Below are 17380 nucleotides of genomic sequence, written 5' to 3'. Positions count from 1 at the left end.
TATTTTCTCTAAAGTTCTACTGACTTTTTAAGCACAGTTGGTTGTCTTTGTGGACAGTTATCAGAATCAACCTGGCAGGGGAAGCCTCTTTGCACTTCTTTAAAACAAACTGAGGAATGTGTGTAATAACTGAACACATGGTTGAAATAATTACTTAAACAACATACTAATGGGTTGCTGTGAGTTTTCCGGGTTGTATAGCCATGTTCCAGACAGCCATGAAAGCCTTCGACAACAGCATACTGATGTTTTATGAAGATAAGGAAGAAGGTTGCCAGTTGATTTATTTTACTTCACACAGGAGTATAAAATTAATTCAGCCCCAGTATATGATGAGTACAATCCAGGCCTAGTGTCACTTTCATCAAATTTTCACTAAAGAAAAAATATCAATAGTTGCCATCAACAAGGATTAAAATGTAGTAATACTCTGATTTAATGGATGTTTAATTATGTAATTTTGTTTCTTTGAGCTCACCATTTTCATTTGTACGTTCTGTTGTGGCATAAGATTACTAAATATTACAGGTTCATAAATATACTTTGATATCATTAAGTCAGCAGATGTGCAAAATGGGGGGTACAGTTTTCTAGAGGACCAATCCAAGACATCTTGTTGCCTGAGGCAGAAAAATAATGGTCCTTTCCCAATCTACTGCAGCCAAGGCACATTGTATTCAAAGCCAGGGAGGAGTCCAGTGTCAAAGTATGGAATGATAAGGATTATCATTGGTACGGCGGGGAGGAAGAGGAGGAGACATTCACAGTGGCAGCACTTCTAATGGTTCTCACATACCAACAAAAGAAAAGTGAGAAGTCCTGCTCCATGTCCCATAGCTGCTAGAGCTTCTCTTCCATGACTGGAACTGGAAGGCGCAGCAACCAACAAGCTGTGATATTGATTGGCCCTTGTTCAAGGAGCTTTATCCTCCCTGAGACTTCGCTATGCACCTGCCTGGACTGATGAAGAGTTTTGGTTGGTCATAACAATTTTAATATTTCCTATTTCTATAGTAGGATCAAATTGCCTTGATAATGGAAAGAAATCAAGCTGTAATTGCCTCTCTAACTCTGTTTTATAATCACATTTGTGATTTATTTGTTCTGAAAAATAATGCCTTTTTCTTACTTGTCAGCTTAAACATAATTGTCATCAATCATCACCTTGTCATCACAGACTAATTCTTCTAGATCTGTATTTCTTTCTCTACAAGTGTTGAAACTGGGCTTCTTGCACTGCTTTTCAACAGTTTCTAAAGCTCTTTTGACATGATGTTTTCAAGACTTGAATAGTTGTTTACCCCATACCTGAAGTAATAAAAGCAGTCAAATATAAGCAATGTGTATGCCATACAGGAGAGGTGTAACAGATGGCTTCTAAAGTATTTCCTAAGGTGGAGATAAATTTAATTAGTCCAGTTCTAGTATTCAGCAGATCATGTCTAAAAACTGGATAAACCTTTATTGTAAAGAGATCATATTGAGTCTGAGTAATGAGCCTTTGTCAGATCGATAAAAAATCAATCTTCCTTTGTTCCTGATGCAAAAGTTTGAAGCTTCTCAAAGTTGCTTTTGTCCTTTGTTAGAAAGATCCCTCTATGGGGCCTACAGTCTCTTTCATTTAACAGAAAGGAAGAGAGATAAATTAAAAGTAGATGCTGTGCTGCTGTCCACAGGGACATCAGTCTGCATCCTCTGTGGGTAATTTTGATGGGTCATTTGAATCCACAAAGGCAATTCAGTTTGAGAAGACTGGAATCTTCTAAATAAGCATGGTAAAATTCCATTACTATAATTGTCACTTTTGTGTCTCACACAATTTCTTTGGCTTTGGTTCTTTTATTGAGTTAATGTATTATATATTTCCAGTGTGAGGTTGTTATTTTTGAAAAATTAAAGAAAGCAGCGAGGGCCTTAAGATCTTCAGAATATTTCTCTCCATGTGGAAACCTCCCAGCTGACCATACCGACAAGTGATACATTGTGATATTCTAGATAGTTGAAAGAAAATCAAAATAAAACTTTAAGGGAACTTAGCAGAGGTGGAAATCAAGCAGCCTTCAAAGATGTTGAATTGCAACTTCAAGCAGCCCTTGCAAACATAGAGAGTGGCAAAGAATGCTGGGAACCACAATCAAGCAAGATCTGGGGGCTACATGGTTTCCCCTGCTGGTATATAGAAATCTACTTATTAAAACCCAGTAGGTTGAGTTTGTAGACTTTTCTTGATGGTCATGTGAATCAAGTCCTTCCATACTCTGCCAATGTCCTGTTTTGGCAAGACAGTCCTAATTAATTCTCTATAGTCCCACTTTTCAACTGTTTTTTTTTTATAATGTCCAATTTAATTTCCTCCTTCCATTTTCACCTTGTATGCTACATTGCTCTAAATTGGGCTTAATGTGCAAAAATATTTTGCACTCAATTAATTGAGCATGGGAGGAAGGAGAAAGTCTTGTTTTTCCCAGGAGGTTCAGCCAAAAGCAAACTTCTGCAGCCTACCCTAGTTTGTATGTTCTTCCTCATTTTGCCATCTTACCCACACTGTGACGTTGCTTGAACACAAGTGTTCCTGGGTTGTTGTATGTTTTCTGGGCTGTATGGCCATGTTCTAGAAGTATTCTCTCCTGATGTTTCACCCACATCTATGGCAGGCATCCTCAGAGATTGTGAGGTGTTCCTGTTTTCTGTCTCATTCTTTTTGCTTCAGGGGAACCACCTCAAAGCCTTTGTTGATGATTACTGCAAGATTTCCACTTGCACTGGCTTCTTTATACTCCAGTTTTTCTATGCCAAAGTGCAAAACAGGAGGCCTAACAAGGTGCACAAGCCAGAAGGTGCCACACAACCTAATAAATCAGAAGTTGTATTGCTGTATCCCAGCTGCTTTTCTTTACTACAGCTGTTGCTGGGACAACAGTGGTTACAAAACTCTGGATGCTCAAATGTTCTGTCTCATGGTTACAATTGTGCTTTTGCTTCTGTCTTGACTTTATTTTTTTCCATTTGTGTCCATCCACACATTTTGGTTGATAAAATGTCCCAGGCATAATCTCTGTTAATGCCAGGAACAAAGTCCCACCACTACTGTGCATACTGCTGGATCTGGAATACAACATGGCAGCTGTGTAATGTGTACAATTGGATGAGGGCTGGAACTGGTGGGAGCAGTTGAAATATTTGCCATTAAGAAGCTGAATTCTATTACATTAGAACATGCAGAGATCTTTTATAAATGAGACCAAAAGAAAGAAACCTGGCAATGTTTTAAGGCAGGGTTGACTCAACATTTGCAAGTACGTTGTTATTAAATGTTGCCTACTTGCAGAGAGAGAACAAATTACTTTCTCAATCCATTATTCCAGAAATGACCATAAATCTGAGGATTCTTACAAGCATAATGTGCACTTGGAAGTGCCCTCCATGTGTTTAGTGTACCTTACTCCCAAATAAATGAGCATAGCACAAACAGCAGGCAGCCTTTATTAATCCTGGGAGTGTTCAACAACTATAACTGTACTAATATGAATATTTCTGATTCATAATTCTTGAGGAAACATAACTATAGAAGAGACCTTGAGACTCAGCTTTGCCATAGCATTTCAAGGGTCAGTTTCCCTAGCCTAATCTTGGGTGGGCTTGAGCCTACATTCCAATAGCCTTATACAATTTGTACATCAGTGGCATTATATAAATGTACAATAACATATCACTGACCCACTGGAAGCTGCTTTTAATGAATTCATGGGAATCTTCACCTTAACTGGAGATGTCGGGGACTACACTGGGTGGTCTTCTGCATATAGAACTTTTGTTTTGTGGTTATGTAGTCCATCACAGTGACCAAAGACCTTATCACAAAGGAGAAAACCCTACCCGTGACATGATGCGTTGCACATTTTGTGTGCATCCCATGGAGATTCATATACATCGAGTGTGCAGCTTACAAAACAGTTTTCTTAGTATTTTACCTGTCTTCATTCCTTTTTTTTCTCAGCGCACTCTAGATCCACACTTCTCTAGGTGTGGTCTTACTCTTGTATGCATCTTGTCATCTGTGCCAGTGAAATGTCCCATTGGCCATGCTTGGGGAGCAGTGTTCTTCCTACTACAAGAATGATGGGGCCTGACACCATGCCTTCCTCCCCTACAAGCAGTGCTGGGGGAGGAAGCATTTCTTGCCAGCTAGTGAGGCAGTGCCCAGCATTGCACTGAATGAAGCAACTTGGGGGCAAGCTGGCCCAGTCCCCTCCCCTTCTCTTCAACTGGTGTGTGTGGTGAGGGCTCTCCCAGAAGCTGTGACATAGGGAAACATCAGACTGACTAGGAAGAGTCCTACATCTGCTGTGAGATCAGTTAAAATGTGTTATTTGAATAGATACAGGGAAGGAGAAAACTGCAGGTTTGATCAGTTTAGTCTGCATGTAATATGTATCCCATTTCCAAAACCTGTGGGATGCATACAGGGAAGCCATACCCTGTTTTTTTGTCTGATAAGGTCTCAAGTGAGCATCATTAGAAAGCCCATAAACTGAGAGGGAAGACAATTGCCACTCCTCCTGTTGCTCCACAGCAGCCAGTGTTCAATAGCATCCTGTCACTGAAAATTGAAGTTATTTGTCAATGGCCAATTGCTATTAACTGCACCATACTGCTTTTTTGACCCTGTTCCTTTCAATGACTCTTTTAAAGCTACCTAGACCGATGCCCATCACCACATCTTGTGACATTGACTGTGACCTCCTTCCACAGATCAAATGATTTTTCTGGTTGGCTCATGACTCCAGATATCCGATGTGTCATAGTCTTGCTCATTTTGCAGAGTGAGACACAAAGCTCAGGCAACAGGGAGTTAAACTCACTTAAACTCTCTGAGAAGATCTTCACTGCTGCTCACAATGCATGGCACATTAGATTTGCAGAGCTATCCAGTCCCAAATGCTTGGCTCTAAAGGAGTCCTTCACTCTGGGAATGATGCAAGAGAATGTGCAGCAGTGAGGAGTAGGAATGGGAAGAACTTTCAAAACTATTTGGGATAATTTGTTTCTAGACTGTCAGAAAATAATGACAAGATTCTCTATAGTTCAAGACATATTCTTCACAAATTTCATTTTTTTAAAAAAATAAAAAACAGAAAACTACATTTTCTATGCAGGAAGAGTACACTCACCTAGATTAGTCAAGTATGGTGGGTTGGCTTGGGCACTGGACAATGACACTGGAGACTAGGGCTTAATTCCCCCACTCTAGATACCTTGAGTAAATCACATACTCGTAACCCCAGAAACCCCTATTATAGCTTCACCTTAGGATCACCATAAGTCAGAAATGACTTGAAGACACACATCAGCAAAACTAATATTGTTTCCACTTGCAAATTTGATGCAAAGTAAATTTTGAATTGTGAATAATGTTCAGAAACTGCACAATGTTTGAAGATTTTCTTAAAGCGGGGGGAAAAATAACTAAATTCATCTGTTGCTTCCTTCAAGAATGAAAATTTTGAAGAATTACATCCCTGGTAAGGGGGGGGGGGTAAACTTTCCCCCTGCTGGAAATGGAGAAGTTTCTTTTGCTGTTTATGGATCACACCCAAAAGTAAAATTACAAACACAGACTCTTCCTCTTTGTTATGACTTCCCCAAACCTTCCTTATGGTCCCCCATCACCACAATGTACTGAGATTCCACGTGGATGAGATTCTGCAATCTGTCCTCTATGCAGATTTGCCATTTGGATGCTATCTACATATTTTAGGTATTCTGACTGGCTCAGAGCATTGGTTGGCATTTATACAAAATCATTAGACAGTTTCTTAGGGGATGTTAATCCAGCAGACTCTCAAGAGTTCTGTTTATCCTGGTATTTTAACCTAGTGCAGTATTCTTTCACAATTTTTTTTTCCACCAGGAGACCGTTAAGAACCTGTAAACTGCCGATTAAGGTATTCCACACACACAAGAATTGCACCCCTGGGGACAGAATGCCATCCAATGTGTTTTTAAATGCAGCACTAAAAAGAGAGAAACTGTCACATATAAAACCTGGGTATTTTCAAAGGACAAGATTTTTTTTTCAGCCACAAATACACAGACTCTACTTTGTGCATGGATGTTGATTTAACTGAGGAATCAGCGAATGTGACAGACTCAACGGCTTTATGATATTTTGCCTTTTCTCAATATTATGTATGTGAGGACGGAACAGGAAACGTTATGCTGGAATAATTCTTCCAACCTATGAGTGACTTTCATTTTGTGTCTTTTCTATGACTGGTTTATACAACCTCCTGGGGGCAAGCCTTCCCATGATGTGAACTCCCAGAGACCATATGGGCTTTGCATGTTATATAGGAAGTCGGTAGTCCCACATGTCGAGACCCCTTAGAGATGCAGTTTTTCTTGTTTCTGGGATAGAAAATATCTAGTGTGACTGGCCACAGCTTAGATGTTGAAAACTCTGATTAATTCTCCCTATTATAAATTGATCTAGGAAAGCAATTTTCTTTACTTCTGGATTAATGTAATGCTCAACACTTCAGTGTTTGCCAACTTATCCCACCTGCATTTGGAGTCCTATTGAGGGGCCAAGCAAAGTGTTAATGGGGTTTTGCTTTCCAGCAAGAACTCATGTGGCATTATAAATCATGCATGGATCCATCCTTTCCAGATCACTTTTGTTTTCTATCCTCTGATGCTCATGTTGTTCATTCACCATTTATTTACATTGCAATCTTTTCCTTGATACATGAGTTCTCCTTTCTCGCTTTCATGTTCACGTTGTCCACCTTCAAGTAATTTCTGATTTATGGAGGCATTAAGCCCACTGTTTTTATTTACTTTCAAAGATTTTATTTACCTTCAGAAATGAGAAAATGTTCTCATTTTTGTTCTATTTCTTGTCTGTCGCTTCTCTCTCATTTTAATTATTGATTAGTTTTCACTTAAATTCCTTCATCTAACTCTGTAAAATCTCTATGCTAAACCACACACCCTCTTATTTATTCATCTAATAGTTGGTGGCTCCTTATTTATATTCTGTGACCTTAAAATTTCAGTCTTATCTAACAGGCAATCCTCTGAAGATTTTGACATCAGTTGCCCTTCTTTGCATTTTCTTTGACTCTCAGAGCTTGGACTTTGGGCTTTCCTTTTCAGTTCATTATGTTCTTTGTAATTTGAATAGTTCCAGTTTGCACTTTATGTTTTCTTCAATATGCATTGGCAGGAACATGCCTCATATACAGAAGCTGACATCTCCAGTTAAGACTAAAAAATGGTGGATATAAATGTCTTAATAAACAAAACAAAATGCAAGTCATAGAATCACTGGATCATAGATTTGGAAGAAACCCCAAGGGCCATCCAGTCCAACCCCCTGCCATGCAGAAATACACAAAGCACTCCTGACAAATGGCTATCCAGCCTCTACTTACACATTTCCAGAGATATTACTTCCCTTGATCTAGACACTATACTCTTACTGAAGCTTGCATCACACTGCTATATTGAGTCAATATTCTGGGACCATACAGATATGTAATTGCTCCTTGTTATTTATTGGGCAAAGGGCATCCATTCAGATGTTCTTCGCAATACTTCCATTGGCTATGCTGACTAGGGCATGCAAGATGTAGTGGGATGTATTATTATACCCTGATGTATGGTGTGGAGGAAATCACTAAAGATGTTTTCACCCAATTTCATTAGACTAAAATCAGGAGTTAGCCAATGAATCTGGATTGTAGATGGTCCTGGACAGACAAAAGAATGCATTTTCTTACTATATCATGAAGCTGAAGTATGGGAATGTTGCTTCCAAATGAATTGGCCACCAATCTCAATAACTTTCAAGAGGGAGATTTTTCTACAAATCCATGGAGGCTATAAGCAGTTGCTTCCTGATGGGAACTGTGGATTGATGCTGAGAGACTAAATATGCCTTTGATCTGACCCATAGGGATCTTGTTGTGTTCTTTTGTTCTATAACTAATCAGAGTACCTTCTCTCCTTTCTTTCGATTCCGTATATTGATAGGATTGGGCAAATGGAAAACCTGTATGCATCTTTCAATGCATTCTAACACATGTATGCCCCCCATCACTATGTTATCATGATATATTATCTAGCACCTGATAGAATGCCAGAACACAGAAACCTAAGATTATTTGTAAATCCAGTAAATTTCCTGCTACTCAAATAAAATAATTGTTTTTTTTCCAAAACATTACTGCATTTTGCTGCTCACTTTGGATAATTTGATTAGTTCTATTACTTAAATGTCATTTGTGCAAATCCATTGTGTTTTATTTGCTTTCCTTCTTCATGTCCATTTTTGATCAATGTGGCCTCTAACCCATCCTTTCTTTTCAGCATGTTCTTTGTCTTGATCAACCTTTTTGCAATTTCTAATTATTCATTCTCTCAGAGCCCCCCTCAGAAGTCTAACTTCAGAAATGAGTACCAATGGACTTCAAACTGTATTCATCAAAGTGTCCATTATGCCTCAAATGTGTTTGGTGCAAAATCCCAAAGACTTGTCAGAGCAGGAGGAAAAACTAAATCAAGACACTGCATAAATTCAAACTGCGTTTTGGATTTATCTGCCTTTTATTTGCACAAGGTTTAGCTAAGCTTCAGTAATAATTACTTTGCTTAATTTATACATTTAAACATAGAAGAAAAACGCACTGAGGCATAAGTGTCTCAAGCCTTTCAACAGATGCAATAGATTGTCAACAGAATGGCCATGTGACAGTTCTCTATTTGAAGCTATCTTCTTTTCATTGGTGCCCAATATCCTTCAGATGTTGTAGACTTCAAGTCCTGAAACCCCAGCCAACATGGCCCATACAAAAGAAAACTAGATGTGGAAGTTCAGAACAGCTGGAGGGATGGAGGTTGAGAACAACTGTTCTTTTTAAACGCTTGCCTAGTCTAAGTCAACTACATTTTGTTACAACAGTAGAATAGAATGTAAAATATATATGCAAGGACTGAATGAAATATGTATATATCAATAAGATCATTATACAGAATCTGTCTTGATTAGAATCTAACTAGTTTTGTGTCATTTCATGCAACTCTCTCCAAGCGTATGAGATGAATCCCAATAATATGTCAAGCCGAATAAAGCCTCAATGCGGAAATGATATAGGAAGATACCATGAGGATGTTTAATGATGCTAACTCAATTTTCAAGATCCAAAAGGTTTGTAGGGCTATGCAAAAGTGGAGAAAATGGTGTGGATGGATACTGGGAATAGATCAAGAAAGAAAGAGATCATACTGGGCTGATGAAATGAAAGAGAAAAGGAGTGGAAGTCTGAAGAAGGAAAAGAATTGCCTATCTAAAATCGAATCGGGGTGGGGGGGGGGAAGGGGGAGGGAATTATCTTCTCCCATCCTGAAAGTGAGTATGAGTGTGAATAGAAATTTGAAGCTTATAGCAGACATTATCAAAGAAAATAGGAGTGAAAAAAGGGAATTTCTTTGAGGGCAAATGCTCATCTTGAAGTGGAGGTGCACTGCCTTGGGTGTCCACTTCACTGATCAACTGGATCATAAACTATATGATTTAGAATAGCTATTTTTATTCTACATTGGAGTTTTCTTTGTCTTGTATTTAATTGTTTACCTAGACCTTTCAGTCTAGGTAAACAATTAAACAACTCCCTTCTTATGCCAGCTCCACTGGCTGCCAGTCTGCTACCGAGCACAATTCAAAGTGCTGACTAGATAGACACTTTCCACATCAGGGCTTTCAAGCGGGAAGTCCTTCATTTCTGCCACCTGCAGAATTAGTTTAGGGCAGGGCCTTTTGAATTCTCAGCTACAGAGGTCCTTACCTTCCCAAACTACATTTCCCAGAATTCTGCAGGCAGCAGAAATGAGGGCTGCCCACTTTAAAGCCCTGGTTGATAACATCTTGATCTGATCCAGCGGGACACTTATTTGTTCCTGGACTGAAGCTGTTTGGAACGTTTAAGATAATAACCAGTATTCTGAAACACAGATGGGCATGGATTTCAGCCAAAGCAAATAGCATAAAAAGAGGAGCATTGTGCACAAGAAAGGTTTATAACATTGGTAGCTCCGAGCCTGATACTTCATCAAAAATCAGAAAGTAAGAAAGATGCTTATTTTAAAAAGTACATAAACAAAAACAAATTAGAAAATGCAACATAAATGGTGTTTTCTAATTTGTCTGTATCTCTCCATATTTGCAATTTCTAATTTATTTTAGATGGCCCACCTATTTAAATCTAACATCTGTGAAGTTGCAGAATATATTGGGTTTGCCTACCAGATGTTAATCCTTTCTTCCACTAACCTGTTTGCCAGACTAGGGAAGATTTGTGATATCTGACTCTCTTCTCTCATTTTTTCCCATCAACAGCTGAGTTTAGACCCATTCACAAATCCATCGAATAGCTAATTGCCTTTGAAAATCAAAGAGCCAACTGAGTGGCGTTGTTCTGAATTTTTCTTTCAATAAGAACTTTGTACTGGGTTTTCTGCATGTGACAATGGCGCATTTCCATATGTTCTTTTAATTAGTATGAAGATGAAATGTCTTCTGCACCCCTCCCAAACTCTTGTATAAACAGAATATTAAAGAGTTCAGGTTATGAATAGCTCAGTAGGCTGCAATAATAGGTTGCTCCCTATCACATTTGATCTTGAATTCAGGTTAGAAGTTTACAGAATATTCTGATTTTCTACATTAATTTTAAAAACAGCTTACTTGGTATAGTAAAATAAATTGGTAAGTATTTGTGTAATGTTTAACCTCTTCAGAATATGTCTATTCATTGTTGGTTCTTCGTTATTATGCTTCTCCTCTTATTTCACTGTTCTTGGCTTTATTTACCTACACTGTTGTTATGTTATCAGTTGTGACTGAGTGATACATAACTTCACCATTTGAGTTGGGACAGATATGGCCAAGCAACATCCAAATGGGGTCAACAGAACAAACATTATTAATGAGAGAAAACACAATAGTTAAGAGAGGTTGCAGCGGTTTGCTTTTGCCTGAATCTTCTGTCTTTTCTCTCTCTGTTGCCAACTTGAATGCAAACTACTTTTGCACTTTGAATTTAATTTGCTGGATTCTTCTTGTTATGGTTTCTTCACACATGTAAAACACATTTTCCACCATTTTTCTGAATATTCCTTCCTTCCTTTGAGGTTACTGGGATGATAAATGGTTGGAATCCACTTTTCTGAGCCACAGTCTTCAGTTTCTTTTTCTGGCTTTTATAGTTTCAAATGCTGGGCTTTCCTAACTTCTTTTCTTTGGCTGTCATTGCTGCAGTTGAGAAGGTTCCCTCCAATGTCAGGGCCAGGTTTTTTAAAACAAGCAAATTATCTACTATTTAAGAACATCCGCAATTTAAAAGATTACAAAAAGATTTAAAAGATATAACAATAAATACAAATATGCAGCACACACTCCCCACATTTTTTAAAAAGTCTTCATCATCAAAACTTCATTGAAATAATAATAATAATTACCTGCTGTCAAAAGAAGAATGGAGAAGGGGCTAGCCTAGCTTCCCATGGGAATGGAAATTCCAAAGCTTGGGAGAAACTACTAAGAAGGGTCTCCCAGATGTCTTCACTGAAAAGATTTATGGCATATGAAGAAGCCCTCTCTTGACTATCTTCAGACTCATATGAGCAAATGTCAGTCTTTCAGATAGTATTGGTCTAAGCCTAAAACAACTAGGTAGCCACTGATGCTGTCGCAACAAGAAGTTATGATGGTATGTTCACTGGAACAAGTCTTATCCAAGCCTGCAGTGGCATCATTTTTTATCAGCTGAAGGTTTGGGCATTTCCAATACATTTCAGTACAGTTTGACCCACTTAGCCACGGATTCAATATCCACAGTTTCACTTACCTACATTCCCAAAAATATTTCCCTCTTGAAAGTGTCTGTGGGCCTCTCTAGGGCTTCCATTGTGATTCTATGGTATGCTTCCAGCCCAAGTATAGTCAAAATATAGGGTTCGCTATAATCCACAGGTACCTATTTGAGTCCAGGGATATGGGGGTCGTACTGTAATTCTTTTTGGATTTAATCAAGGTCTATGTTACTTTGGTCAGATCTGATATACAGATTTATTTATTTTTCCCATTACTCTTAGATCTCATGGTAGCATGTATCGTTTGTTTCTTTCCCTTTTTTTTGTCCTTACAACAACCTTTCAAAGTAAGTTAGAATAAAAACACTGAGTGTCTTGGACTAAGGACCTCTTCACATGGCCCTTTCAGGCTGTGCTGTTTTGCCAGCAGTTACCAGTGAAAGGGAAAGCACGTGAGGAGGCTTGTGGTGCCCCACGCGCCCTCCTTCCTTCCGCCTTCATATGACACCCTGTCCCCATCAGATGGGAGAAAAAGCGGCAATGCACGGCATTTCATATTGCCCCACCATCTTTGCCCCCATTATACTGTAGACTCCACATTATACTGTAACTCCATTGGAACTACCCAAAACACATTTTCCTTCCCATGGTGGTGGAGGAAGTGCTTTTTGGTGCTTCCCCGTCTTCTGATGGGGCATGGCAGGCCCTGTCCAAGCTGCAAATAAAGGCAGCAAAACGGAGCTATTTTGCCCCCTGTAAAGTGGTCTTAACACTGATATGCAGCTTATATCATGCAGAATCCATAATTGGTATGATCCCAAGTTAAGTTATAACAGAAGAAATGTAACTCACAAAGGAAAACAGAAACATGTGAAATAGTCAAGCACTAATTCATGGTTTATTTAAGAGGTAAACACAACACTTCAGCAGGACAACACAAAGCCAAGAGATGGATACAGAACATTTCAATGCCACTCACAGTCCCATCTAGCCTGACTCTATTAGAGAATCTGACTCATTACTCAACCCACCAACATGTTCTACCCAGAATAATGAGAGAAATTCTGGTAGTACAGAATGGAGTTATGCTAGATATGGCTCAGAGCAGCCTGACTACATTAGTTACCACCGGAATCTTATTATTTATCTGCCCACCACAAATTCTAAGCAGAGTAATGAGATAAATTCTGGTCACAACTAAAGGAGTCAGGCTAGATGGGGCTCAGAGCAGTCTGACTCTATTAGGTACCACCAGAATCTGACTCATTTCTCTGCCCACCACCTATTCTACTCAATGTAATGAGACAAATTCTAGTCATAACTAAAGGACCGACCATATGGGTAGAACACTGTAATATCAGTTACTAATGTCAGAAGCCTGCAATCCATCAGGAGCCTGCAATCCATTACCTAGAAAGGATAAAGAAGAAGTGTATGTGTTCCTCTCTCATTACTCTTCATGGGCAGGGTGTGTGGCTTTAGGAGAAGGCGGAAGAAGGGTGGCATGGATCATTGTCTTGTGTTTAGCTGCTGCCTCTTTAGTTTGTGGGTGAAGTCAGTGAGCAGCAGACATATCAAAGTGCAGGAGAAGGAGAGCAAAAAGATAGGGAGGGAGACTAGACAGCAATCAAAATAGAGACTACGGATACAGAAACAAGGATAGAGGAAGATAAAGAGGGAGTGGAAGAGATGATCTGAAGAGTCTCAAGTAAAAGAATCAACCTTAGAGAGGAAATAGCAAGCAGAGATCAGGAGAGATGAAATGAGGGAGATTCTGTGTGTGCTCCACTGGGAACTCAGGAACAGCAGGGCAAGGGAGAAGAAAAAAGATTGCTGTTGTAATGTCCAAGAAAGCAGCAGTGCAGGTAGCCTAGTCCAACCAGAAACTTAGAGATCAAGGGGGAGTGAACGGGGGTTGGGAGAGGCAGAACTGAGGTGGGAATGCCTGGATAAGTGGCAGCAATGTCAGTGGCACCTGTTTCCTGGCTCCAGCAAACATATTGAAGAATAAACAGATTAAAAACATAAAGTGCATGATTCCATTCATCCATAATCCTTGCTCATAATCCTTATTCAGACTGTGTCGAATCCAATAATAACTTATTTTTCAAATGCTTGTGTAAAGAACCAGGTCTTTAATTTTTTTCTAAAAACCAGGAGAGATGGGGCCTGCCTGATATCACTGGGGAGGGAATTCCACAGCCGAGGGGCCACCACTGAGAAGATCCTGTCTCTTGTCCCCACCAATCACACTTGTGAAGGAGGTGGGACTGAGAGCAGGGCCTTCCCAGCCAATCTTAAAGCTCTTATTGGCTCATAGGAGGAGATACATTCGGACAGGTAAGTTGGACCAGAAACATTTAGGACTTTATAGGCTAAGACCAGCACTTTGAATTGAGCTCGGCAGCCAGTGGAGCTGACGTAACAGAAGAGAAGTATGCTCCCTGTATGCTGCTCCAGTTAGGAATCTGGCTGCTGCCTGTTGGACTAATTGGAGCTTTTGGGCTGTCTTCAAAGGCAACACCACGTAGAGAACATTGCAGTAGTCTATACGAGATGTAACAAGAGCATAGACCACTGCGGCTAAGTCTGGCTTCCCAAGGTATGGGCACAACTGGCGCACAAATGCAAATGCTCCCTTGGCCACCACTGAAACCTGGGATGCCTGCCTCAATCCAGGATCACTCCAAAGCTGCAAACCTGTGTCTTCAGGGAGAGTGCAACCTCCTTGAACACAGGCTGTAACCCTATACCCTGTTCGGCCTTATGACTGACCAGGAGTACCTCCATTTTGTCTGGATTCAATTTTAATTTGTTCATCCTCATCCAGACCATCACTGCCACCAAGCACCAGTTCGGGACCTGAACATCCTCCTTAGCTGTAGGTGGAAAGGAGAAGTCATCTGCATACAAATTACATCAAACTCTAAAACTCCAGATGATCTTCCCCAGTGGTTTCATGTAGATGTTAAACAACATGGGAGACAATGCTGAGCCCTGCAGAAACCTGCAAGTCAATGGTTGTGGGGCTGAGCAGGTGTCTTCCAACAACACCTTCTGAGAACAGCCCTCCAAGAAGGACTGGAGCTACTGCAGAACAGTGCTCCCAAGCCCCATTCCCGTAAGGCATCTCAAAAGTATACCGTGGTCTATGGTATCGAAAGATGCTGAGAGGTCTAAGAGAACCAATAGGGATACACTTCTCCTGTCAAATTCCCTATGCAGATCATCCACTAAGGAGACCAAGGTTGTCTCAGTTTCATGCCCTGGCCTAAAGCTAGACTGTGATGGATATAGAAAATCAGTTTCTTGCAAGAACACCTGGAGTTGAGAGGCCACCACACATTCCAAGACTTTGCCCAAATAGGGGAGTTTGGAAACTGGCTGAAAGTTGTTCAATTGAGTGGGCACAGTGATTTTTTTTCAACAGCGGTTTGATGACAGCCTCTTTTAGGCTCACTGGAATCTTTCCTTCTTGTAAGGAGGCATTAACCACCACCTTCACCCACTTTGCCAACCCCCCTTTGACTTCCTTTATTAGCCAGGATAGGCAGGAGTTCAGGATGCACGTGATTGCCCTTGCCTCTCCAAGATCTTGTCCACATCCTTGGACTGCACAAATTGGAATGAATCCATTAAAACTCAACGATCAGGTGCTCATGTTACACCTTCAGAGTCTGCTGTTAACATCTGGCATCCAGATCAAAACGGATCAGAGCAACTTTGTCCGCAAAGAACTGAACAAATGCTTTACAGCGAGCTGCTGAATGGTCAGGGATCCCATCTTGCGAGATGGGACTTAACAATCTTCTTTTTTAAAAAAAAAATCCTTTATTATTTTTATATACATCATCATAGTGTGGGGAGAGAGAAGGGAATGAAAAAGGAAAAAAGTATGGTAACTATGGGACTTAACTTTCTGATTCCTTGCATATGCGATATTGGCCGCATGCTTTCCCCTCTCAATGTGATGAGGTGGTAACCCCTTCTCTTTCCTCGTTTGTCTTCACTCTTGCTCCTCATTCAAACTTCTGTGAAAAATAAATAAACAACTGAGGAAATATCCTCTTTTGTGGCAGCAGCAAAGCAAAAGCTTTCCAATTCCTGTCTTTTTTATCTGGCAATTGAAATCTTTGTGTGTCCTTTGGTGCCAAACTGAAATGTTTCTTTAATGTGAATCTCACAGAGAATCGCCATAGCAATGACATAATCGTAAATAGAAAATGGATGAGAAAATGGAATATGTTGCATTTCTCTCTTTCTCTCTCACCCTCGCTCTTCCTCTGGCTGAGTTTAGGCACAGAACTCAGAGAATCTATTAGTCAATGCTGCAGTGTAAAAAATGCAAGACTGCATCTGTCATGCTTCATGAGGCTGCAAAACCTATTATCCTTTCTGAAAGGCAAAATATTTAACAGGGTGGAACATTTGGAACATCCATGCTGTGCTGTAAGCACTTGAAATAAAATCTTCCTTGCTTTCCATCAAATCATTCTGTATGGATTTAGCTTGCTTCTTTTTAACCAATTGGCAGGCATGGTGGAGAAGTGAACTCACATGGTAAGTTCATAGTCTTCAAATGGAGATTTGATCTAGCCATATGTTTGCATGGAAAAAGACATGACAGTGATAGTGCACACATATCAAACACAAGGCCTCCAGGCTGAATACAGCCCACTACGTCATTGTATATGGCCTGTGAAACTTTCAATGCTAGGGTAACATAGTTACATTTATACAGTCTTGCAATTACAAACACCCCTTTGAAGGCAACCAAAAGGCTGATGTGACCCTCAGTGAAAATGGGTTTGACACCCTGTGGTAGTGGATGATATCAGTGGGATACATGTTGGTCCATTTGATATTGTTGACTGTAGCTCCCAGCATTCCTCACTATTGGTTATACTGGTTTGAACTTGCATACCACCAACCTCTGGAGGACCATATGGTTCCCACTCATGCTTTAATGTTTTAGCTCATGTGAAAGTTAATGTTTGAAAATCTGAACAAAAAAAATCTTGAATCAAGAGAATTTTTGTACTATTGTGAACTCCATATGTGGGAATGAGTAAAGACAGGGCCTACATAACAAAGATACGAGGGAGGAGGTGGGGTGCGAGGAGATATAAAGTGAAATCGAAGGGTGCTAGTCTTCAGGTGAAGAAGAAACAGAGGAGACAAGGGAAAAAAAAGAAACACACAATAGAACCCTATCTACCTACTGTATCTCTCCCTCATCACACATGGAAACATGCAGTCATTTCTGCAAGGAGCTTGCACATTTGTCCACATTGCATTGAAATTTCTTACATTTGCTTTGCCTGGTACATGCTGGAATTCACTTCCAGGAAGCCCATGGATACAGAAATCTGTGGATGCTCAAGTTCCATTATATACAATGATGAAGTAAAATGGCATACCTATATAAAAATGACACAGTCAAGGTTTGCTTTTAAAAATTTTTTGAATATTTTCAAGCTGTGGATGGTTGAGTCTCTGGATGTAG

This window comes from Anolis carolinensis, chromosome 2 (assembly GCF_035594765.1).
Source record: "Anolis carolinensis isolate JA03-04 chromosome 2, rAnoCar3.1.pri, whole genome shotgun sequence".
Classification (NCBI taxonomy): domain Eukaryota; kingdom Metazoa; phylum Chordata; class Lepidosauria; order Squamata; family Dactyloidae; genus Anolis; species Anolis carolinensis.
This window is presented reverse-complemented; position numbering follows the sequence as displayed.